Genomic DNA, 26,549 nt, shown 5'->3' on the forward strand with positions numbered 1-26,549 from the left:
AAAAAAAAAAAAAAAAGTTGTGATTCTTAATGCTCCCAACCATTAAACTTTTTGGGTTCTTGAGGCTGATTTTGCTTTGTTATGAAACTATGCTATGGCTTCTGGCTTCTTTTACCTTATTCTCCACTCTAGCATCTGACCTCCCTTTTTTACCTCTTTCCATGCAGAGCAACCTGAGCACCACTGTAAGGAGGATGCTCCAGCTTTAACCTTTACTGCTTCACCATCCCGGTTTGGAACTGTTTCAGATTCAGCATTGTAGAGTTTATTCCTAGAGTTCCTCCACCTGTAAAATCCGTTGGTTTGATATGCCCTAGGAAGCCAGTGCTCCTGGCATCATCCACTAGCACCTTCTCTGAGCAATTAATATTCATGCATGATCCAGACTTTCTATAATATTCCACGTTTCTTCTTAAGATTCAGGTTTTTAACTTCAGTTTTTAGATGTTATCCATCTCTTAAAGATAAAAATGAATACCTTCAGGTCAAATAGCACTCCATTTGGTTGCCTGTTCTCTGACGATTCTGTCCTGGAATCATCATGCTGAGTGGTCATTTTCGAACTGAGATCTATAGAGAGATAGTTTTTACTCTCAGTAGATTTTCCCAAGGTTGTACTTCTACAAATCTGCTAGAGCCACAGGATTATTGGGCTTGGGATGCTCGCTAAAGCAAATATGGCTGCAGTACCAAATACTTAGATCACAATACACAAGTTCGATCACAATACACAAGTTCCATCAAATACTTAGAAAGCCTTCCCATTAAGGATGGGTACAAACAAGCCCAGACTGAGAAGACTACAATAAATATCCAACTGTTCAGTGCCCAGATACTGACAAACATTCACAAGCATCAAGACCATCCAGGAAAACAGGACCTTACCAAACAAACTAAATAAGTCACCAGTGACCAATTCAGGAGTGACAGAGATATATGACCTTTTAAACAGAGAATTCAAAAAAGCTGTTTTGTGGAAGCTCAATGAAATCCAAGATAACACAGAGAAGGATTTCAGAATTCTATCAGATGAAACTAACAAAGAGATTGACATAATTTAAAAGAATCAAGCAGAAATTCTGAAGCTGAAAAATTGCAATTGACATATAAAAAGAATGCACCAGAATCTCTTAACAGCAGAATTGATCAAGCACAGGAAAGAATTAGTGAGCCTGAAGTCAGGCTATTTGAAAATACACAATCAGAGGAGACAAAAGAAAAAAGAATAAAAAATAATGAAGTATGCCTATAAGATCAAAACATAGCCTCAACAGGGCAAATCTAAGAGTTATTGGTATTAAAGAGAAGGTAGAGAGAAAGAATGGGGTAGAAAGTTTACTCAAAAGGATAATAACAGAGAATTTCCCAAACCTACAGAAAAATATCAATATTCAAGTACAAGAAGCTTATTGAACACCAAGCAGATTTAACCCAAAGAAGACTACCACAAAGCATTTAATAATCAAACTTCCAAAGGTTAAGAATAAAGAAAGGATCCTAAAAGCAGCAAGATAAAGAAACAACATACAACGGAGCCCCAATACATCTGGCAGCAGATTCCTCAGTGGAAAACTTACAGGCCAGGAGAGAGTGGCATGACATATGTAAACTACTGAAAGAAAAAAAAAGCCATTAACCTAGAATAGTATATCCAGCAAAAATACCCTTTGAACATAAAGGAGATATAAGGACTTTCCCAGACAAACAAAACCGAGAGATTTCATCAATACCAGACTTGTCCTACAAGAAATCTTAAAGGGCATTCTTTAACCTGAAAAAAAAGAATTTTAATGAGCAATAATAAATCATCTGAAGGCACAAAACTCACCAGTAATAGTAGCTACACAGAAAAACACAGAATATTATAACACTGTAATTGTGGTACATAAGCTACTCAAATCTTAAGTAGAAATATTAAAAGATGAACCTGTCAAATATAATAACTACAAATTTTCAGGACACAGTACAGTAGGATATAAACAGAAACAACAAAAAGTTTAAAAGCAGGAGGATGCCGTTTAAGTGTAGAATTTATATTAGTTTTCTCTTTGTTTGTTAGTTCGTTTATGCAATCAGTGTTAAGTCATCATCAGTTTAAAATAATGGGTTACCAGATAGTATTTGTAAGCCTCACAGTAACCTCAAATCAAAAAAATATACAACAGATATACAAAAAATAAAAAAGAAGAAATTATAACATACCACCAGAGAAAATCACCTTCACTAAAAAACAGGAAGGGGAAAAAAGGAGGAGAAGACCAGAAAACAAATAACAAAATGGCAAAAGTCCATACTGATAAATAATAACATGGAAGGTAAATGGACTAAACTCTCCAATCAAAAGACATAGAGAGGCCAGATGGATTTTAAAAATAAGACTCTTCACCTATAAAGACATACATAGACCAAAAACAGGGATGAAAAAAGATATTCCATGCCAATGGAAACCAAGAGCGAGCAGGGGTAGCTGCACTTAGACAAAATATATTTCAAGACAAAACATATTAAAAAGAGACAAAGAAGGTCATTATATATTGATAAAGAGGTCAAAAGACCAAGAAGATATAACAATTATAAATATGTATGCACCCAATACATCATCCAGAAGATTCTATATAGATCATCCAGAAGAAAATAAGCAAAGAAACACTGGACTTAATCTGCGCTATAGACCAAATGAAACTAATAGATATTTACAAAACATTTCATCCAATGGCTGCAGAATACACATTCTTCTCCTCAACATATGGATCATTCTCAAGGGGAGACCACATGTTAGGCCAAAAACAAGTCTTTAAAACAATTTTTTAAATTGAAATCATATCAAGTATCTTCTCTGACCACAATGGAATAGAACTAGAAATCAATAACAAGAGAAATTTTGGAAACTATACAAACACATGGAACCTAAACAATATGCTTCTGAATGATCAGTGGGTCAATGAAGAAATTAAGAAGGAAATTAAAAATGAAAATGGAAACTCAACATAGCAAAACCGATGGAATACAGAAAAAGTAGTACTAAGAAATTTATAGCAATAAACACCAAAACAAAAAACTGGAAAAGCTCTAAACAACCTAATGATGCATCTTAAAGAACTAGAAAACCAAGAGAAAACAAAACCCAAAATTAGTAAAAGAAATGAAATAATAATGATCAGCGCATAAATAAATGAAATTAAAGCAAAAAAAGAAACAAAAAATTGATTTTTGAAAAGATAAACAAAATCAACAAACCCGTAGCCAGACTAAGAAGAAAAGACTCAAAATAAACAAAATCAGAGATGAAAAAGGAGACATTATAAGAGACACAAATAAATCTGAAAGATAATTTATGGCCATTATGAGCAACTATGTGCCAATATACTGAAAAAATCTAGGGAAAAAAATGATAAATTCCTAGACACATATAACCTACCTAGATAGAACCAGGAAGAAATTCAAAACCTGAACAGACCAATAACAAGTAATCTGATTAAAGCCATAATAAAAAAACCTCCTAACAAAGAAAAGCCCAAGACCCAATGGCTTCACTACTGAATTCTACCAAACATTTAAGAGGCCAGTATTACCATGATACTAAAACCAAAGGCACATCAAAAAAGAAAAAAGAAAACTATAGGCCAATATCCCTGATTAACATTGATGCAAAAATCCTCAACAAAATACTAGCAAACTAAATTCAACAATAAATTAGAAAGATAATTCATCACGACCCAGTAGGATTTATCCCAGGGATTCAAGAATGGTTTAATATACGCAAATCAATGTGATGCACCATATCAACAGAATGAAGGACAAAAACTATATGATCATTTCAATTGATGCTGAAAAAGCATTTAATAAAATTCTACATCCCTTCATGATAAAAATAAAACTAAAAAAAAAAAAACTAGGTATAGAAGAGACATACATCAACATAATAAAAGCCATATATAACAGACCCACAGCTAGTATCATACTGCATGAGGAAAAATTGCAAGCCTTTCTTCTAAGATCTGCAAAAAGACACGGATGCTCACTTTCACCGCTGTTATTCAACATACTACTGGAATTCCTAGCTAGAGCAATCAGACAGAGAAATAAATAAAGCGCATCCAAATTGGAAAGGAAGAAGTAAAATTATCCATGTTTCCAGATGATATGATCTTATATTTGGAAAAAACTAAAGATACCACAAAAAAAACTATTAGAACTGACAAATTCAGTAAAGTTGCAGGACACAAAGTCACCATACAGAAATCAGTAGCATGTCCATATGCCAATAGCAAACTATATAAAAAAGAAATCAAGAAAGCAATCCATTCACAATATCTACAAATAAAATAAAACACCTAGAAATAAACTTAACCAAAGAAATGAAAGATTTCTACAATGTAAACTACAAAACATTGATGCAAGAAATTGAAGAGGACACACCAAAAAATGAAAAGATATTCCACATTCATGGGTTGGAAGAATCAATATTTTTAAAATGTTCATAATACCAAAAGTGATCTATAGATTAAATGCAATCCATATCAAAATATTAAAGACATTCTTCACAGAAAGAGAAAAAATAATACTAAAATGTATGTGAAACCACAAAAGACCCAGAATACCCAAAGTTCCCCTGACAAAAAAGAAGAAAACTGGAGGAATCACATTACCTAACTTCAAATTATACTACAGAGCTGTAGTAACCAAAACAGCATGGTACTGCCGTTAAAAAACAGACATATAGACCAATGGAATAGAGAACCCAGATATAAATCCAGACATATACAGTGAATTCATTTTCAACAAAGGTGCCAAGAACATACACTGAAGAAAAGAGAGTCTCTTCAATAAATGATGCTGGGAATATTGGATGTCGATATGTAGAAGAATAAAACTAGACTCTCATCTCTTGCCATATACAAAAATCACATCAAACTGGATTGAATTCTTAAGTCTAAGACCTCAAACTATGAAACTACTTCAAGAAAACATTGGGGAAATTCTCCAGGGCATTGGACTGGGCAAAGATTTCTTGAGTAATACCCCACAAGTGCAGATGACCAAAGCAAAAGAAGATAAGTGGGATCACATCGAGTTTAAAAGCCTGTAGTCCCACTTATTCAAGAAGCTGAGATGAGAGGATCCCTTGAGTTCAAACAGGCATATGAAAAGGTACTCAGCATTACTGATCTTCAGAGAAATGAAAATCAAAACTACAATGAGATATCATCTCACTCCAGTTAAAATGACTGTTATCTAAAGGACAAGCAATAATGAATGATGGCAAGAATGTGGAGAAAGGGGAACCCTCATACACTGCTGGTGGGAATATATGGTGGTGGGAATATATAATGACATGGATGCAACTGGAGGTCATCATGTTAAGTGAAATAAGCCAGGTACAGAAAGGCAAACTTCACATGTTCTCAGTTATTTGTGGAAGCTAAAAAAAATTAAAACTATTAAAGTCATGGGGATACATAGTAGGTGGTTACTGGTGGCTAGGAAGGATAGCGGTGGTGGGGAAATGGGGATGGTTAATGGGTACAAAAATATAGTTAGATAAAATGAAAGATCTAGTATTTGGTAACACAACAGGATGACTACAGTCAACAATAACTTACTATTCATTTAAAAATAATTGAAAGTATAATTTGATTGAACACAGAGAAAGGATAAATGCTTGAGTGATGGATATCCCATTTACCCTGTTTACCCTGATACAATTATTGTGCATTACACACCTGATTTAAAATATCTCACATACCCCATAAATATACATACTTCCTAGGTACTCACAAATGTTAAAAATAAATGAATAAATAAAATTAAAAAATTTAAAAAAACAAGAAGGGAAATAAGAATCAGGAGTAAAAAAGAGGTGGACATTGTTAAATTAAGTGTTGAGCCTTAGATGTCCATTCCCCAATCTTATATTTGTATCAAAATTGCCACCAACCTTCAAAATATCTTAGTATTGTTAATCCCTACCCAAGTGCTCCTTCATCACTATTTAGAAAGAATATTTTAATCAGATTTTAATGATCAAAGTTTATATGCTTATTTGTAGGAAGCCTGCAGAATACATTTAAAAGAAAATTTAAAACACTCCTAATTCCACAACCCAGCAAAAACCACTATTACCATTTTGGCTTTTTCATGAGGTTTTTCTTTCTGTTCACATATAAATAAAATTGTAGACTTGCTATGTAATTTTGTGACCCGATCTTTTAACTTAAGGATATCATATTAGCATTTCCTGTTATTTCAAAAGTATAAACATAATAAAAATTAGGAATATTCCATCTCAGAAATCCCATAATTTACTTAGCCATTCCCTTATGGCTTAACATTTAGATTGTTTCTAGTTGTCAAGTATTATAAATAATAATGTCAATGTATTTTTGCAGGAAGCATTCTTTTTACTTAGAATGTTCTCTTGGGAAATTCCCTGAAACAATATTGGCTGAGTCAAAAACTAAAGATATTTCTAAGGTTCTTAATACATATTGCAAAACTGCTGATCAAAAGCACTGCACTGAGCAGTAATCAACAGCACAATATAAACTTGATCACTGCCCATCACAATCACTAGCACTGGGTTTGCAAACTTCTTTTTCTGAAAGTAATTGCTGGACGTGGGGGAGTGCTATTTGGTCATTGCTTGGATTTATATTTTATTGATTAGAAAAAAAGTTGAATCTTTCCATATGATTATTAACCAGTCACTCACTTTTAGAACAATAAAGTATTTTCCTTTACCTATTCATCTACCATCTCTATTTTGTCCATTTGCAAAATCTTTTACATAGTATTTTACGAAATGTATATTACATGTTATTTTACTTTAACTTCTCATTTGAATGGTTTTTGACAAGTATTCATTTTAAGCCTTCTTTGTAGTTAAATCTAACAATACATTTTACTTTCCATTCATTTGAAGTTTCTCCATCAGAAATTAGAGAAGAATTTATTTTCATGATCTTTTTATGTTTTTATAGTTTAATTTTTATTTAACTCTTCAATCCATCTGGATTTACTATTACATACGTTAATTTAAACTAACTTTTTCTAAATTAACCAATTGTTCCAATACTACTTACTGAATGTATTAAATGTTTACATTTATTGAAAGAATGTGAGGTTTACCTCTCAATATAGATTGTAGTTACATAACAATTTCTGAAATAAATACCCTCGTTTTTGTTAACTTCTACATAATGTGTAATTATATTTTTTCATTTCCTCTAGCATGAATAATTTCTTCAGAAGAATGTTTTAAAATTTATAATATTTATAGGTTTTGATTCAAACCTCTTTACTTAATGCTTATTTTAATTACTTAGGCTCAGAGGATATAGCCTGTAACAATTTCTATATTATAATATTTTCCGTTTCTACATTTCCTAAACTCTAAATTGCTGCTCCCTATCTTTTTTCATTTTTTGAAATCAAAATGCAATACATCTTATAGCTGTCACATATATTTAATGATAGCTTTAAATTTTGTTCATAAAAGCTTTTAGTAAATCAAAAATGTTTTACAGCATTTACTGAATTTCTTCTCTTCCGTTTGATCTCTTCTCTCTTTTATGAGTACTCACATTGTGTATCTGAGATCTGTCTAACATAGCTACAGTCTTCTTGATTTTATTTCCTTGCCCTTATCATCTGTAGCTGAACTTTTTGAACTTGTTTTCACTCATCTGATTCTCTGCTGAATCCAGAATGCTCGACATCTCCTGCCTCCTGATTTCACTGGGAAACTACGCCTTTCATCTTTTTTTCGTCTTTGCTCATCTCAGCCTGTCCCGCTGCATGAGTTTAAGGCAGTTTCATTTGAGATCAGCCTGGCCAATATCGTGAAACTCTGCTTCTATTAAAAATACAAAAATTAGCTGGGCGTGGTGGCACACACCTGTAGTCCCACCTACTTTGGAGGCTGAAGCAGGAGAATCTCTTGAATCCGGGAGGCAGAAGTTGCATTGAGCCAAGATTGAGCCACTGCACTCCAGCTTGGGTGACAAAGCAATACTCCATCTCAAACAAAACAAAACAAAACAAAACACACAAATCTGCTAGTGTCTGGTGTTTCCTAGATTTCTTGTTGTAAATCTACTTCAGTGAAAGGCAATATCTAAGTGTTTAAAGAATTGGAGGTCCCCTTCTATCAAACTATGAAACATGTACTAGGCTCTGTGATATACTGTTTATACTTCTTTAAAGAGGTTAATCTATGTAGAATTGGATTATAACCGAGTAGGAGCTGAACAGGGGCTCTCAGAGACCCTTGGGGAAATATACTTTGTTCACCCAAATCCTTTACTAAGAAGCTTCTGAGTCTGAAGCGTCAGAGTTCTCCCTGTGTGCAGATGGGACAATGTGACTGTGACGTCCAACACCACTCGATGCTCATGCATTGTAAGACATGCCAGTTGTTTAATGAGATTGCTGATGAACTCTGGTTTTTTAAAATAAGGTTTCCTGTGCCATGTGACAAGGGTCGGACCCAACAGACAGATATCAAGTCATGGCAAGATCACATCTGGCAGAGAAAATGGAACTTCAGGGTAACTTCCTATAGTTCTGCCAACTGTTCCAATCCCAGGTAGGGCCAATTTTGCTAAATTAAAACGTATATATGCTGCTTCTAAATGAAATATAACACAAAATAACAACATAAAAAATTGCTAACTAAGCTGCACAGAAAAAATATTCCCCACACTCATCATCTGAACCCGGGGAAGAACAAAATGTTTTGTGCATTTACTTTTTAGACTTCTTATTCAAGTATTTTAAAATAAAATTTGGCAAGTTTAATGAAATATTTTTTAACATAAAAACCATGAGTGGAATAATTTAAGGTTTAAAATTAAGAAAAAATATACTTTAAAACATTTTAAAGGTTTGCCCCGAGTTCATGGCATTATAAATCCATGTCTTAAAATGAGTTGAATTGAGGACATTTATTTTATATTATAAAAGCACTATCCTGCAATGGAGCAGGAAATAAAGCTGCTTCAAGTTAGAACACAAAATAGACTCAACTTGTAAAATATGCTAATGGTAATACAGTTTCACCGCCAACAGCGGGGTGTACTTTCTGTTATTAAAATAGTTTAGTGCTTAACATGGCTATTCACAGTATAATGCCCACTGACACATTCTAACCTTTGTGTGTGCTGAAAATTCAAAAACCTTTTGCTACCAACCTCTAAATCAATACTTCTCAAACATGTTCTGGTGTCAGAATGTGTGCAGTATTATGGGGATGCTTTTATAAAACCTCATAAAATACTCAGAAATTAAATTACTGCACACATAAGTTTGAACTTAATTGAATATGATTACATATCTTCTATTAAAGTGGCAATGAGGTCAGGGACCAAACATTTAAGAAATATCTATGGAAGAAATATTTAATTATAAAATGCTTTTCTGTTAATTAATTTTTTCCTGTGAATTTGCTATTTTTGAATTTGCATTATTTAATTTTAGGTATGCAATCTAGTATGGCAAAAAAAAAAAAAGTGAACATGTTTTATCTCTTTATTTTTTTAATATGACAGAGTCTCTCTCTGTCACCCAGGGTGGAGTGCAGTGGTGTGATCCTGGCTCACAGCAACCTCCATCTCCTGGGTTCAAGTGATTCTCCTCCCTCAGCCTCCCTAGTAGCCTGAGCCAACCCCACCCAGCTAATTCTTGTATTTTTAGTAGAGATGGGGTTTTGCCATGTTGGCCATGGTGGCCTCCCAAAGTGCTGGGATTACAAGCATGACCCTCCACACCAGGCCAAACATGTTTTCTCTTGAGAAAGACCAAGGTATGAAATTGCTTTGTCATTGACTAATTGTGTCCTGGGGACACTGTTAGCTCCTCCAAGCCACAACTTTCATATTAATAATATGGAATGACACTATCCAATTCACAGTGAAGCTGAGTTTCATTTTTGTTTTGGTGATGCTGTTTTGCAGTTGTTACTTTCTTACCTTTCACTATGCAAGATTTCAAATATACATAAAGGTAGACAAAAAAATCTAATGAACCCCAAGCACCCATAGCCCAGCCCCACAATCAGCAACCCAAGTCCAATCTTATTCTGCTACTCACCCACTCCCATTATTTTGAAGCAACTATAAAACATCATTTAATTAGTAAATATTTTCATGTGAATTCATAAAATATGCTTTTTAACATAGTCACAATACTGTTTTCACACCTTAGAAATTAGAAATTGACAATAAAATATTAATTTTGCAATTTCCTTATAAATGTCACAAATGGTTGGTCATAAACACCATTTATGACATTTATAAGAAACATCATAGGTTTTTTTGTCTGTTTGTTCATTTAAATCAAGATCCAAATAAGGGCCAGGCATTGCAATTGGTGGATATATCTTTTAAGTCTCACTTAATCTTTTTAGTTATCTATCTAGTTTTCTTTTTCCTCCGCAATTTATTTGTTGAAGAAGCTGAATTGTTTGTTCTGTAAAGTTTCCCACTGTCTGGAGTTTGGTGGTTGCAAATGAATGATTTAGTTAAATATATTTCTTTGTACACTGCAATTCTCATAAATGGGTAGTTTGATCTAAGCCTCAATTTTAGGGAGGGTGAGAAGCACCATAGAAGGCAAGAATCCTACATGGGTAGTACTGGGCTCGTGCATCAAAAGATGTATGCTATTTGTCTGTCTCTCTTTGTGTGACCTTATTGGCTGTTGATACTCAATTCATAGATTAGTTTCCTAGGGTTGCAAAATAATGACATTCTCATTCTATCATCCCTTCTTTATTTATTAACCAGAATATTTCTGTAAAGACAAATTTTCCTTATTTACTGTTTGGTCACCCAGTGATAGCACTCATATAGAAAATGCAGTATAAATACTTGGGGTTTTTCCTTCTATTTGTTTTCAATGTAATGAGTTGACTCTTGAGCACCCACCAACATTGACTCATGCATTTTGGTATCATTATTAACTTAGGGATTTAAATATAGCTGTTGATATGCTTAAGTCCTTTGCAGCTTTTGCTTTCCTTGATGCTAAAATTATCCCAGTTTCTTTCTTTTTTTTTTCCAGGCGAGAACACAGTGGCAGGGTCTCAGCTCACTACAGCCTCCGCATCCTGGGTTCGAGCAATTCTCCTGTAGCTGGGATTATACAGGCATGCATCACCATGCCCAGCTAATTTTTGTATTTTTAGTAGAGATGAGGTTTCACCATGTTGACTAGGCTGGTCTTGAACTTATGACCTCAAGTGATCCACCTGGTTCAGCATCTCAAAATTCTGGGATTGCAGGTGTGAGCCACCATGCCTGGCCTCAAACTGTCCCAATTTCTGCTTATCAAAGTGTTGACAAGTTGATTCCTGAGTCCTTTTGGTGAGATTCTAGCAGTCTTGACAGGTTCCTTGCTACCTGTTAATTACATGGTGTTCCAGGCTAATTTTGCATATTTTTACCTCAGACCCAGAATAAGTAATTTTGCCATGGAATCCTGGTTCCTTTTAAGTGGGACATGGTGTTTACAGACCATGACCTGGGCATTAGATCATTGCTATTAAGTTGGCCATTTGCTGATTGTTTTTATGCCTTTTCAGTGAAGGGATCTGGAAAATATGTCCTGGTTTCGTTTTGTTTAAGAAAAAAACACCTCAGGAGTTTTAATAGATACTTACAATTCAATTTTAGGACTATAGAGTTTTCACCTAATTTCTTCTATCTTTTTTCTCTATTTCCTTCTTCCTACATCAAGAATATGGGTTTTCAAGGACACCAGAATAAAAAATCAGAGGATCACATTTGTATTGTTCATTTGCTTTGTCTCACATCACCCACACAGCAGTCTCATAACAGCAAGTCCAATGCTACCATCAACAATAAGGTCACTGCAAAAAGTTTTAAATCTCATTTTTAGTTATTTTATCCTTGGATATGCTGACCTACAGTGAAGTTCATGTGTATTAAAGTCAATTAGAATAATTCTTCTTTATGTAGTTAACACCACCAATGGGAATCATAGGTTTTTTTGCGTTTATTGTTTTATTTTTTATTCTTATGGATTGTTCTTTTGAAATCTAATTTTACTTTACAAATATATGGAACATTCACATGATCCCAAAGCCAAATGTATAAGATAGGTATACACAGAGAAGCTTAGCTTCTGTCATTTCTCCCACACCTTCTTTTCTCCCTTCCCTTACAAGTGGCCTTTTTTTTTTTAAATTTAACTCATCACAAATTTCATATCATCCTTGTATAGATATCACCCTTGTACAGAGGCCACGCTAATCTTCTCTGTATTGTGAATTTTAATATGTGTACTGCCGAAGCAAACACAGAGGAGCAGAAGAGTAAACTGTAATTATAAGGCACATGCCACATCTCATACAGTTCTTTACATGCAGGTTGCTTAATAAAGGGCAGCTGTAATCTTAGCCCTAAAAAAGAAAAAGCTCCTCTTCTCTAGTTCCAAGGTTGAAATTGCAGGAATTACTTTGGATACAATTCTATTTCACATCACAATACCACACACCCAGCATGATGCCAGACATATTACAGAGATTCAATCAACATTTGTTGAGGCTTGATGGAATGACTGGGAATCTCAACACTCTTGTGGTCAAGAAATCTGATGTGGAGGCAATCTTTTCTAAGCATGGCAAAACTGTGGGCTGCTTAGTTCATAAGGGTTTTGCCTTCCTTCAATACGTGAATGAGGGAAATGCCTGGGCTGCCGTAGCAGGAGAGGGTGGCAGAATGTCTGCTGGCCAGGTTTTAGATAGTAACCTGACTGCAGAGCTAAAAGTGAACCGAGGAAATGCAGGTGTGAAACCACCTGCAGCAGGGATGTTCGTGTCAGTAACAGAACACCCTTCTCCATCCCCTCTACGCAGCTCCCCCTTTGACTTGGACTATGAATTTCAACAGGATTACGATGACAGTACAGTTACCCAGCACGTATGCCTCCTCCTCCTCCTCCTCCTGCTCGGGTGTAGTGCCCTCAGCATGTATCAGGAAACACCTCATGAAGGGGTAAAAGTGGCTTCAATTCTAAGAGTGGACTGCAGGGATCTTCCAAGTCTGGAAAGCTGAAAGGAGATGACCTTCAGGCCATTAAGAAGGAGTTGAACCAGGTAAAACAAAAAGTGTATTCTCTCCTGGAAAACCTGGGAAAAACTGAAAAGGAACAGAGCAAACGAGCAGTAGAGATGAAGAATAAGTCAGAAGAAAAGGAGAGCAGCAGCTCCATGAAGAAGATGAGACTAATGTGAAGATGGAGTCTCAGGGGGCTGGGGATGGCTCTGCTGAGGAGGGGGACCTACTGGATGATGATGATAATGAAGATCGTGAAGATGATCTGGGGGAGTTGATCAAGGATGGTGAAAAAGAGGCTGAAGAAGGAGAGGATGACAGAGACAGCGCCAATGGCGCGGATGGCTCGTAAGCACATAGTGGGGTTTAGAAATCTTATCCCAATATTTCTTTGCCTAGGCGCTAGTCTAAGATCAATTTTTCACCAGCTCCTCTCCCGTAATGTCTTCAGCACACACTCACTGTTTTCCCCATCCTTGTCCTTCCCGTGTTCATTAATTCATACTGCCCTGCGCCTAGTCCCATTTTCACTTCCTTTGACGCTCCCAGTAGTTTTGTTAGGTCTTACCCTGTAATTTTTGCTTTTAGTTTTGATACCTCTCTATGACTTAACAATAAAAAGGATGTATGGTTTTTTTAAAGAAAAGAAAGAAAAAGAAAGAGAGAGAGAGAGAGAAAGAAAAAAAAAAGAAAAATTATACTACCTCCATTCAAGGTAGTATAATTTTTCATGAGAACTGTGTATTCAGAATTAGGTTTTTAAATAGAGTAATGTATATTTACAGTATATCATAGCTCTATTTGATACATATATAACTTAATGTAGTATAAACCTAATGCAAAAGCAAAATTCTTAGTTAAAAATCTTGCCTTTCTGAGGCAGAATTGCCTGAACCCAGGAGGCGGAGGCTGCGGTGAGCCGAGATCGCACCATTGCACTCTAGCCTGGGTAACAAGAGCGAAACTCCATCTCAAAAAAAAAAAAAAAAAAAAAAAAATCTTGCCTTTTCCCAATTATAAGGGAAAATTTACTCAATCATTTAGAAGTGAAAATTTTTTAAAAACCTGTTAGCATTAAATCCCAGAGGGAAGGGATTAAGAGAAGGATTCATCCAAATGGAGTAGGAATACTATTCCTTATTGGTGGTCTGCCACAAGGAAAGAGTTGAGAATTGGAAGCAAGCAGCCAAGTCTAAAACAAAGAACAGTCTGACTCTCCAAACAAGCCTTTGGACTAACAGTATTTGGAAGATGGATTATTACTTCCTCATAGTTGTAGGAAGAAAGTGAAAAATAGAAAAATACACACACACTACACACACACATACACACACACACGGAAGAAATAAAGATAGGCTCTTTATTATGACAAAGAATAATTAATATTTTGTAAGAATTTATTTATTTATTTATTTTTTGTGTGAGACAGAGTTTCACTCCTGTTGCCCAGGCTGGAGTGCAATGGCATGCTCTCGGCTCACTGCAAACCTTCACCTCCTGGGTTTAAGCAATTCTCCTGCCTCAGCCTCCCGCGTAGCTGTGATTACAGGCACCTGCCACCATGCCCAGCTAATTTTTTTGTGTGTACTTTTAGTAGAGACAGGGTTTCACCATGTTGGCCAGGCTGGTCTCAAACTCCTGACCTCAGGTGATCCTCCTACCTCAGCCTCCCAAAGTAATGAGATTACAGGCGTGAACCACTGTGCCCAGCATAAGAATTTATTTTATTTCTTAAAGCAAATTCAAAAATAAAAAATCAATTAGAATTTCTTCAAGTCTTTTCACTTCTGGAAGTAGATCTTCTAGGTATTCTATGCCCATGGGAATTGCAGAAAAGTCATGCAGACTTGCTCTAGAATTGTTCTGACTCCAGCGGAAGAGATAAGACATTCATGTCAATAGTTACAAACCCAGATGAATCCTTAGGGCCATAAGCAAAGATGAGTGACTATTTCAAAGAGCAGGAAGAAACGCTGCTTGGCTGAGGACTTCACTGAAGGCTACCTGGAGGAGGTGGTGCTCAAGCTAGACATTGCAGAACACACAGACATGCCACAAAGAGCTTTGACACCCATGGCACAGGCAAAGATCAGAAGGCAGAAGGCATGGAGTCCAGTCTGGGCAGAGCACAGAGCACACAGAGAAATGGGGGATAATGGAAGACAGGTAACCTGAGGCCAAGCTGTGCAAGGTCTTTAATACCGGTCAGCAGTTGGCCTATTTCAGAGGAGGAAACAAGGACCCATTTAAGGTTTTTGACAAGAACTATAATCCTCAACAAACATGTGCTCATTGTGCATTTACTATGTGCCAGGCTGCAGAGTACAGTCTGGAACTATAAGAAGACATAGTCCCTGCCCCTAGGGGCTCAAAGCCTGGTGGAAGAGACAGAGGAGGAAATGTGCAGTGCTGGGTGCAGAGGAGAAGGAATGAATATGAGAACCTCAGAGGGGATGAGAGACGACTTGGAGAAAGTACTCAGTTAGTTAAATCCAGCTCTGGAAAGGGAGGTGTATGTTATGTATGTTAATTTCCATCTAATCCAAATGTATTCACGTGTGCAGCCATATAGTATTAACTTTTAGAAACAGAAACCTGTCCAAAATAATCATGCATATGTGCATGTGCAGAATGAGGAATGTAATTGAAATGGTTTCCTGGAAAAGGCAATGTTAAGGGCCATCAGTCACTGTCCTGAGCTATCACTGCTGACCCCAGGGACATGAGGCTTAACAGAAATTGCTCCAAACCTCACATCCTGCATTGTGTTTTCTTGAAACAGTTCATGATGCAGCATCCCCACGGGGTTTGTTGTTTGGATAAGTCACCCAGACTGGCATGAGAAATCCAAACTGAGTGCCTTGTTTCACCACACCCACCTTCTCCTACCTCCTCACTCCCTCCCACCGCAATACATGATGGTTACAGTGGGTTAGGAAGTCAAAATGCTATAAGAAAAAAAATCCCAGGATGCTGGAGGAAAGAAGGAAGGAGGGAGGGAGGGAGGAAGGGGGGGGCGGAAAGCCAAAAATTAATGAAGAAAAAAAAAGAAAAGAAAGGAAGAAAGAGAGAAAAAGGGAGAGAAAGAAAGAAGGAAGGAAGGAAGGAAGGAAGGAAGGAAGGAAGGAAGGAAGGAAGGAAGGAAGGAAGGAAGGAAGGAAGGGAGAAAGAAGGAAAGAAAGAAAAGAAAAGAAGGAAAGAAAGAGGAAGGGAGGGAGGGAGAGAGAGAAAGAGAAGAAGGAAGGTGGAGGGAAGGGAAGGGAAGGAGACCTAGGAAGCAAGCAAGCAGGTGGAACTAATCTCACCCAGGAGTGGAAGTGAAGGTGGGGATGGTAGCGGAGACATCTTTGAGGAAGTGAACAACTGAGCTGAAGGATATGCAAGGGTTAGATAGGCATGGTAGGGGGAGGACCAGTGTATACAAAGCAGAGGGGATGTTTCAAGCAAACAGGACAACTTATGCAAAGGCTGCAGTTGAAGAACTGGATGAAGGGAAATGAAATATGCAAGCTTCATCAATATCACCCGGCCTAGAAATGTGCTGGACAGCAATGCACACAGAGCGTCCCAGTGGGCATCCCTGACAGCTACACACCTGTGCCCACACTTGCCCTTGGGATGTCCCACCATGCACAACAGCTAGCAGAATCGTGACCTCAGGGCAACCAGTTTCATTGGAGAACTCCAGCGCAAGAGTGGACATTAAAATCCAGGCTGGAAGGTAGAGTGGAAATTGGGACTGTCTCAGTGCCAGGAAACCCAGGACAGTTGGCCACCCTAAAAAGGTTTACATAATAAGCAAATTAAGAGTATTACCAAAGGTAACTAAACACAGAGAATAACACAACAGATACTTTCAAGATACATCTCTATCTGGCCTCAAGGATCCATACGTCAGTAAAATTTTCCCAACCATCTGGAAGAGCCCTCAATGTGCCTCAGCTCCCCAAAGTTCAGAACCTAGAAACACACTCCAGAGTGTTAAAAATCCCAAGCATGAGCAGACAAAAGTGTCCACTGAGAGACTCAAGCCCCATGGAGCCTTTACCACCAGGAACCTCTTTGCAAACTGTACCTACACTTTTTTGATGTAGGCTAGAATTGGCCAAACAACAGGAAACATTTCCAAATATGCCAATCACAACATAATGCCTCAAATCCCTTGTGATAGGGAACAAATTCCATTACTGCTTCTACATCTGGTCCTTCAAAATTCAGCTTGGAGAGAATCAGTGAATTATTTTCTTGCCTGACATGGCCCTTCTTTGCTGGCCAGCAAATCAACTCACCTTTGTTTCGTAGCTGTCTTTGTTTTATGCTGTAATCGGAGAAAACAAAAATAAGATGTTCCCATCCAGTCCTCCACCTGCCGTTACTCCCCATCCTTATAGCAAACCTGCAAGTCCAGTTTCCTGCACTTTCTCAAGATCACAAACACTAATAAAATCCTTTTGCTATGCCTGAGGAGGACAGACCACAACAGAACAGAAACCTGGCACTCATTTAAGAAAAACACACATTCAGCAGCAGAGATATTTAGTAGAAGGGGGTTGATCAGTGTGGTCAAAATGAAGAATTAGAGATGACCAAAGGTGACATTAAGGGTTCCCCTACTATGTGAGGCTATACTTCTTGGCTAATATCTTCTTTAACAGAGCTCAGAAGACCATCTGAGTGTAAGACTGGGAGAAATACAAGTTGTAGAGAACCAGATAGAGAGTTCCACTAGGCTAGTGGCCCAGGAGAATCATGCATAGGAGGGGAGGGATGACACTGATAGGAGAGGCCACATGGGTAGGAAACCTACAGATGCTGGAGGGTGGCTGATCACCTGGGAGAAGCAGAGAGATAAGATAATTAGATGTCTCTTAGAGATGAAAAGGAATGCATGTAGTAGGAACATGCACAGGAGGATGTAAAAAAGAGGGATCTGAAATTAGAGAGAGGCTGCAGGATTTAATATTTCTAAGGCAGAGTAGTTTGAAGAATTATATGGTCCAGTTTGGACACTTGGAATGGGTGACTGAAGTGGAAGGTTTGTGAAGATCACTGAAGGCAGAAAGATCCAGAAATGACAGGGTTAAATTGAAGCTTGAAGAATGACAAATGTAATTGAAACAGTTTATTGGAACAGGCAATTTTAAGGGCCATCAGTCACTGCCCTGAGCTATCACTCCTGATCCCAGGGACATAAGGCTCAATAGAAATTGCTCCAGGTGTTAATTCTTGAACACGCCCCAGATCATGGCAGGACCTTGAGAGGAAAGAAGTCATGATCAGGTCATAAAGGTTTTGGTGAATGCTCTGATCAGAGATTTAGACAGATGACATGAGCCTCCAGAAAGGAGGAGAATTGAGATGAGAGAAGAGGACTGACCAGGAAGTAGCAGTAGGGACTCAAAGAAGGTCAGCCCCCAACCTTAGCCATGTGGTACCTGGGATGTGAGGCATGAACAGCCTCCACTGGTGAAGTCTGCAAGGGAGGTAGTGGGCCTGGCCAAAGCCAGTTTTCAATTGCAGCAGAAAGCTGGAAGTCAGGACATGGAGTCCTGTTGACCGTGATGGGGCAATGGAAAGCACTGGGAAGGGGGAGTCAATAAACAAAGGATAAAACAGGAGGAAGAATAGAAAAGCAAGGCATAAAGGGCTGCTGAAGAGGAGGTGGTGGAGAGGAGAGCCTACTTGCTTTCTTTCATCCAGGGATTGTGAGTAACAGAATTGAGTTGCTCAAAACAACTTTGTCTCGAAGCACTTGAAGACTTTGGGGATCTGTGAGTACTGATCTGATCGCGAAGAAAAAGGAGGATCCGAGGGCAGGCAGCAAGGGCGCTGTCAGAACAGAACCTATCTCTCAGCATTCTTGAGTGTCGTGAGGGACTTTTAAGGGAAGATGGATTTGGGTCTGTCTTGAACATCCCCATTCTATACCCACCCCTTAACCCATAGGGTGAAAGTGATAAAAATCACCCAGTACCCCAGATATGAGTCCAGGAAGACAACACTGTAAGAAGAAAATGCATACCTCAAAAGCTGGATATTGAATCTCTACTCACAGACACAGTTCTTTTATGCTTGTATGATTTGTGAAAAGCTCAGTGATAATGAAATTCAGAATTCATGTGTGTCACAGTCAATCAAACAGCATGTACAGTGGCATGTGCAGTATTCATGCATTTGCTACATGCATGATTTAGGAACAGAGTACAAGTTATTCCAATTAATTTGTTCTTGTCTTCTCTTAACAGACCACGAACTTGCTTTCCTGTTAGATCGCTAAATCTTGGAATATTTAAGCGGCATAACTACATTTGACCAAGATTACTCACTAACAAAGGAATGAGCTATTCAAACTCAAATGGCTTGCTGCTTAAAAATATTATACACACAGGCCAGAAACAACACGGAAACTCTCCTATGTGGAGAACATATAAGTTGCTCATTTTGATCAGTGAAGAAGATGAAAATACGCAGAAGACCCAAGGGCTATGTCCATCTTCTTTTACCAGAAGTTTCAGAAGTTGGTATATACTTTCCAACTAAAAACGATTACATAAATAACTTGGAAACATCAAGTGATATTTCCGAAGGCTGCCAATAGTTTAACCACATTGAAACTCCTGGCCAAGATATTCGTGAAAAGTTCGGAAGAAGTTACTTTGAGAAAGATGCACTTGCAGCAAATAGATTTCTTCTCTTTAAAAGAATGCATAAAGCAATAGTTAAATGAGGAAAAGGAAAATTAAATTTGTCATAATAGTATAAGAAAAAAAGACATTTAAGAGAAGTTTAGAAATAAGACTACACGAAGACTTCATTATTAATATATTACTGTTATTATTAGAATTAAGAATTCATTCAAACATTTCTCTCATACTTTTCCTGCCCACAGATTAGATGTAAGAATGTCTTAACTGCGCTTAAGGGCAAAGAACGGGCACTTGGCTTTGCTACTGCCTGGCTGTGTGATCTTGGACAAGACCCCGTTCCTCTCCAGGGCTCAGATTCCTCACCTGAAAAGCCAGAATCCTATACTTTCTTTCAACTCTGACATGCTATTAATACAATTCCAGATGCTACCAAGGCCACACATCCAGCCCTCTGCCTCCCTGGGGATGGAAATTGTAAAGAAAATACAATCTAGAGAGGTGTCCTGAAACAAGAAATCATACAAACAGGCAGCCAATAACATCCCAGGAAGGAAAGAGAAGAGTCAACTATGACTCCACCTATGATGTCATTAAGGCTTTAGGACTTTACAAACATGAAATTGCACCAACACAGACTTTATAAATATAAGCTTATTCATACCAGAATATAGGTGTGACTTTAAGAAAGTAACTGAAAGTCTTTAAAAGGATGCCTGTTGAAGGTGGTAGGGGAAGAGGGGGCTGGAGGACATACAAGAAGTTAGATTTTGAAGGTTAAAAATGAGTAGCAGAAAGCAGCAAGAGACAGTAGGAATTTGAAAACCAAGTGGTCACTGAAAGCAATGGTAGATTAGAGTACAGGCAAAAGCATTTTTAAGTCTGGAAAAAAAATCTCAAATCTGCTTAAATGTGGTCAGAAAGAGAAATAGCAAATGCTAAATTAGTCAAGGGCAGAGGAGTGGGAAGTTTACAGAGGAGAAGCGATGGCATCCATAAATAGGTACAAAAGGACCTCTCCAACATGAGATCAAGGTGGTCCTCCTCTAAATGGCTTCAGGCTTGCATTAGTAGGATTATCCTTGCTTAATTTTAGAAAAATCAGAACTCACCACTTGTCCTACATATTTGGAATTCGAGTTATTAACCTTTTTCCTGCCTTTTGGTGCCTCGTAGCCTAAAAGTGGCAAGATCGACATTATTTTAATACCCTATATTAATACTAACAGGTACACACACATAAAGAATTCATAAAGCATAGGAAAGTATCCATGAGGCCCTAATTTCTTTCTTTTTTTTTTTTTTTTTTTTTTTTTTGAGACAGAGTCTTGCTTTGTTGCCAGGAGCCAGGCTGGAGTGCAGAGGCGAGATCTCGGCTCACTGCAATCTCCACCTCCTGGGTTCAATCAATTCTCCTGCCTCAGCCTCCCAAGTAGCTGGGACTACAGGTGCACACCACCATGCCCAGCTAATTTTTGTATTTTTTTAGTAGAGACGGGGTTTCACCATATTGACCAGGATGGTCTCAATCTCTTGACCTCATGATCCGCCCTCCTCGGCCTCCCAAAGTGCTGGGATTACAGGCGTAAGACACCACGCCTGGCCAAGGTCCTAATTTCTAAGTCACCTTAGGCTACTGCTCGTGCTTAATGTCCTATATCCTATGGTGGCTGCCAGTGAGAAGAAGCACATTACAGCAAATCCATGAAGTCTGGCAGAACACACCTTCCACATTCTCCCATGCCTAACAAATACTAAAAATAAAGAGAAATAAAAGAATATTTATGCAAAACACAACTTTTCCTAACATTAAAAAATAAATGACCTCTAACTGGAAAACACTGAGCCTGTCACAGGCTTTTAAATCACTGTCCATAACGAAGCTCTAAGTTTAAATCTTCAGTGAGTTGAAGCAAGGTAAGAATGGCAAATGACCATACCATCGCTCTTTCCCAGAAAGAGACCTAGGCAGAGAATGACACAGCAGATCTCCAAAAACTGCCTAACTCAATGATGAAAAGAACCAGGTGCAGAATTTGAGACTCCACTCCCAAGAACTGACCAATATCCAGCTGTTTGCCTATGTACAGGTCCTCTGTGGGACAAAACTCCAAAACCACTATGATGAATGGCCAAAGAATCTACCCTAGAGACAGGCTGGCTAGTAACTCCAAAACCACAGCCTTCTTAGCTAGTCGTCCCAAACTAATACATTCTAGCTACTTCATATACCTGATGCAACCAAGTGCTAGAAGACCTTCATTCTAAGAATGCGCTCATCCAATGGAAAGTCAGTGCCATTTCAATTTCAGCTAATATGTTTCACCCAAGTTTTGAAAAAATTGTGGTTTCTACTCAAAACTGGAAAGTAATAAATATGCTTATAGATGCTATCATCATAGCTAATTCCGAATTCCTGAAGGAGATGAGAATGAGCTGATAAGGCATCTATTAATCTTAAATCATTCTCTGGGGTCTAAGATCCCCAAATTCTACTGACTGTAAACAGTGGAATCAGGATTTTTAGGATAGGAGATAACTTTCTAGGTGGTTCTTCTTCTGAGAGAAGGTTCTGGAAATATCCCAGAGCAGGAGAGCCTAGAGTTTGGAATGTAATCGCCTTAGCTTTTCAAATAACCATGGGTGCCCTTGAGTAAGTCACTTGCACATTTGGCATCTCTGTTTTCTTGACTTGTAGAATGAGGCATTTGGGCCAAAGTCTCCACCAGCTGTAAAACTGTACAATTCTCTAAGTAATAGTTTACCACATTGCTGGCAAGATGGCCTCAATAATCAGAATGATCCAATTAACACTGCAATATGGAATGTTCTATTTGTAGTTTCAAAAAATAGACTATTTCAGGGTGGAAAGAGTTCAGATCGTGAAATCCAGTCACTTCATTTTTTAAAAGAAATAAAGAATCTGAAGTCTAAAATGTTAAACAGTTCTGTTAAATAATAAGCTGATTAGTGGTAGAAGGAAGACCAGGCCGCCTGACTAGTCCTGTTTGCACTAAGCCACACTGTTATTCAGTTGGCTTCAGACCGCTTTCTTCACCAGAAGATGCCTTGGGCCTCCGTATGATCCAGTGTGGCTTTTATGCCTCCCATTAAATGCAGCCTGTATCACAGCTGCGCTTTACTGGCCCTCAGGGTTATTAGTTTTCCAGGCATCCAACCCAGGAGACATTAGAAGAATGACCTGAAGGTCTTCATGAAATGTGCCCAAGATAAAATACTTTAAAAAGTCCTGTGAGGTTCATTTAAGACAGCAAACATCTACACACCATCCATTTGTGTCCTGTTTTATCAAATGAGTACTTTACGGGTAGGAAGATCCTAGTGAAACTGTATCTGACCCAACAGCACGAGAAACCAGGCTGCAGCCTCAATTGCATAAGCACTTTGTCACTCTGGCTTCAGGCCACTGTGACAGCAGGACACTACCCCTGGCATATATATGGAGATTCCACAGGTAGGTACCCATGCCACCTGACACAGGTTCTGCCCTGGCGGCCACTCACACAGACCCTGTACCTATTTCTGGCTGTGGAATGCTGGTGGCTGCTGGCATATGACAAAGGCTACACTGAAAAACTGTCCCCACCACTTCCCCAGGTATGAATCTTTGGAGAGACTGCTCTGAAAACCTTTTAGGAACAACTTGGGAATTTCTGTGCAAGAGCAATGCTGCATGCCACCCAGTATGCTGCAATTTGTTCCAACATGAGACAATTTGTTCCAAAGAGTACAACTGGCTGCTAGACATTAAACCCTATATTATGTTGGATCCAGCAACTGGGTTGAATCTCTCAGACATAATGATGTGTGAAAGAAGCCAGACACAAACGAGTACGTGCTGTATGATTCCATTTATACAGATTCAAAACTAAAATTAAAAGCAGGCAAAATGAATCTGTAATACTGATAAAAGTCTGAATGGTGGTTACTTCTTGAATGGGAAATATTAATTGGAAAGGGGTACAAGAGCCTCCTAGGGTGCTGGAAATGCTCATTTTCTTGATCTAGGTAGCAACTACACAGGTGTAAAAACACTTAAAAATTCATCAACCTCTATAGTTCAGATATGTATGCATTTTACTGAGTATGTTATACCTCAATAAAAAATGAATTGAAAATATTGCATGGGATCTCCTAATATAAAGGCAGAACAAGGTTTCTTCCTTTCCTGTAGCATATCTGAGATTCTTTGAACTGAGTGTTTGCAAATAACAGTCTTAGTAATAACAGTAGCTAAATTAAATTCTTATATGTACCAGGCCCTGTGCAGGGAGACATATGAATTATCTGCTTCAAGTCCTTGCAACACCTCCATAATGTAGATACCATCCAAATCTCCATTTCACAGATGGGAAAACTGAGACACAGAGAAGTAAAGTAACTTGTCCAAGTAAAACAGCAAATCAAACAGCAGAAGTGGCAAATCATATTTGAAGCCAAAGCAGTCTCTGACTCCAGAGACTTTGTTCTCAATCGATCTCAATGTTTTGTCATATGCTGCAGGATCAGGGGATTTTTTTTAAAGTTTGATAGCATTTGATTGGTTTTATCTTTTCCCCAGTGCCTGAGAAGCGCCTTCCCCATTAAGAAAAAAGAGAATTGGCCAGGTGCAGTGGCTCACACCTGTAATCCCAACACTTTGGAAGGCCAAAGACAGCAGATCACCTGAGCCCAGGAGTTTGAGACCAACCTGGGCAACATGGCAAAACCCCACTTCTACAAAATGCAGACCAAAAAAAAAAATATCTGAAGGTGGTGGCGCATGCCTAATATCTATAGACCCAGCTAGTTGGGGTGGTGGGGGTGGGGCTGAGGCAGGAAGATCACTTGACTGTGTGTTTTGGGGGGGCATTGAGGCTGCAGTGAGCTGTGATCTGTCACTACACTCCAGCCTGGGTGACAGAACAAGGCCCCATCTCAAAAAAGAAAAGGAAAAGGAGGAAAGAGAATCAGGATTTGGGTGGTGGGTTCACAGTCTCTAGCTGATTAAATTCCTGAGGTTCATTCCAGGGATACGCCTAGTTTAGTCCAAGAGTCTATTTTCTGTGCCCTTAGTAGAGGAAAGTGGGTGCTATTATTGGCTTGTTATAGTCTCAAATTATTCCTTTCTCTTAAAAGAAATACACAGTGGGGGCAACACAGAGTGTTTTCATATGCTAGTCACTGGGGCTTTCTGGAACACCATGTCCTAGGATGAAATTTCCACAGCATGCCACACACTTTTCAGATCTGCTTTAGACCTTTTGAAAAGACTAAGGGGGCTTGTTTCCCCCTTTTTCCAGCTTTTATATTGTTATTATATTAAATATAAAGTATCTGTGGAAGCTGGAGAAGGCATTAACCACTCTTTAATTATAAAATGCATAGCTTGGTATTTTCCAGACACCCGCTTTTATCCTTTATGGCCCTCTCAATTAGTTCCTTGAAGTTCTCATCTGAAAACCTGTTGGATTATTGATTTCTGGATTAAAAGGAGCTATAAATTATAGACCCTCTCAAAATCCATCAGGGGAAGAGGGAAAGGTAGAAAGCAACTTAACGATGTTTTAGGCCCTATTAGCAACCAGGCCTGAATGTTTGGGCTCCATAAGGCAAATATAGAATTATTCCCCAGTCCACCCCTGCTTCCCACAATAACTAGTAATGAACTCAGTCACTTTTAAAGTAGCTTGAAAAAAATGATTGAATGTTGACATTTTCAGTAAGAAATTGGTCTCATCCCACTCCTGCCCCGATGACCAGTGTGGCTCTCTGCCCACAGGAGTCTGCTGGGTCACAGCCCTGTCCTTTACCCCAGCCCCAGCTCCAGAACTAAGCCCATCAAGGATAGGTCACTGAGCAGCAGCCTCAACAATGGAGAGTGTGCAGTGTCTCCTCCTGAGCTGGGAGAGAGAGGACTGAGCAACAGACTTCTCTACCTGCCCTCTATGCTCTGATCTCCATCCTGCATCAGCCACGGATGTTCGACATGACTTGAATCCTTCTCCTAGCCGACCTCCAGCACTCTGCCTAGCTCCAGCCAGCCCCAGAATTGAATCCCATTCCCTGTGGTCACATCTTGGATCTACCCATGTTGGCAGACTGAATTTCTGAGAGCTGTTCCTTTTGAGTACTGTCTTTTGCACCCTAACTAGGCTTTACCTAAATCAAACCAGAACGCACTGGCCTTTGGCTATACCATTGAGGATAGCACAGCTGGCCTCAGTCACTGGGCCATCTCCCTCCACTCTATCATGTGCCATGAGAAGGTGATCTTGCCCCAGCTCCTCACCTTCACTTGGGCCCTATAGGTACCAAGGTCTGCCAGATCCACCAAGGCCCTGCATCATGTTAAAGTCCACCCTGGTTTGCTCAACCGCCCCATAAATTCAGGTTCTACCATCTTTGCATTAGGTAAAGTTGAAACTCTCTGTTTCACCCAGTTGTGAATGATTTCAAAGATGAATAATCTTAAATGCTGTTACGGCATCAAGGTGAGTTGAGGATGAAAGGGAATCACAACTTCCAGTGCCCAGCTTACACATCTCAGCCAAGCAAGGCCTTGTTCTATAGTTAGCCTTCTTTAAATGATTTAAACATACATGCACACACACATACACACACACACACTCACAGACACATGTGCACACAGGCATACACACTGTGTTCCTTTCTGACAAGTAATCCTGGGGAAAAAAGCATGTAACATTGGTGCTGGTGAAAGAAATGAAGTAAATGCTGAGGGCAAAGAAGTAACATATAAGCAGAAAACAGAACTTTTGGATAATTTCAGAATTGAATCATCACTGTGGTGATAGCTAAGATGAAC

The 26,549-nt window shown here is 38.5% G+C and overlaps 1 protein-coding gene and 2 pseudogenes across 5 annotated transcripts in view; 1 reads left to right on the forward strand and 2 right to left on the reverse strand.

Annotated features, from left to right (window-relative positions):
• Positions 1 to 26,549, reverse strand: part of ADAMTSL3 (ADAMTS like 3) — a 363,845-nt gene that overhangs the window by 283,572 nt on the left and 53,724 nt on the right. The window lies entirely within an intron of this gene.
• LOC119467482 lies at positions 12,218 to 12,318 on the reverse strand (annotated as a pseudogene).
• LOC119467475 lies at positions 12,576 to 13,453 on the forward strand (annotated as a pseudogene).

The sequence above is a fragment of the Cebus imitator genome, unplaced genomic scaffold (genome assembly GCF_001604975.1).
Source record: "Cebus imitator isolate Cc_AM_T3 unplaced genomic scaffold, Cebus_imitator-1.0 Scaffold295, whole genome shotgun sequence".
NCBI lineage: Eukaryota > Metazoa > Chordata > Mammalia > Primates > Cebidae > Cebus > Cebus imitator.